This window comes from Penaeus monodon, chromosome 24 (assembly GCF_015228065.2).
Source record: "Penaeus monodon isolate SGIC_2016 chromosome 24, NSTDA_Pmon_1, whole genome shotgun sequence".
Taxonomy (NCBI): Eukaryota; Metazoa; Arthropoda; class Malacostraca; order Decapoda; family Penaeidae; genus Penaeus; species Penaeus monodon.
In genome coordinates this window covers 8,511,520-8,512,316 of record NC_051409.1, presented here as the reverse complement: position 1 = coordinate 8,512,316, position 797 = coordinate 8,511,520, and positions in this window count along the sequence as shown.

Here is a 797-nt window from a genome sequence, read left to right as displayed (position 1 = left end):
TCGTACGAAGCCCAGCGATGCACCAACCCTTCGGAGACGACCGGGCTGGTGGTCGTGGAGGTGCTGCCCCCTGAGGGCTCCGGGACGAAGGGCAAGGGGGGGAAGGGAGACGCGATCGAGATGAAGGCCATCACACCCGCCGTAGTCCTGACCACACACGTGCATGACGAAGACGTAGGTGTCATGCAAGTGTAATGCAAAGGCCTCGAGAGCTCAAAGGATCAGAAGGGAACTAGTTTGCAAACACCGAAGAGTTTCCGGGTAATACAAACAACTGAGCCTGCTCCACGGTTAAGCAAATGCAGGCGCGACGAAAGACGAAGTCGGAGACACTTGGGAAGAGATGCCTAGTCTGTAAGTATAGCACAGGCAGCAAGACATATATATTAGTTATTTTTATTAATACTGAACTAGATGACGTGGAGAACACCGGTGTCAATGGCTAGCAAGAACATTTTGCAGTCTCCATATGTTATGGTAATGAAGTACTTAATGCACAAAAACGCAGACAAGCAAGCAGTTATGCTCACCTGCTCGTGCTCGCAGATATAAAAGCATAGACACACAGGGAATACGAATTCAGCAAATCCAGTCAACATTTTTAGACAACTAATTACATATCTTGACATAAAATGAAACTAAAACTTAAACTACTCAAAACATCACGAGATTCAACTGATATTGATATGAAATGAACCAGCCTGACTGGAGTTATCTTCATTAGCAATCATTCGAGAGATAAGAAATACAAAAGAGGATTACTAGCGTACAGAGGAGGTTTGAAGGCATAGTAAATG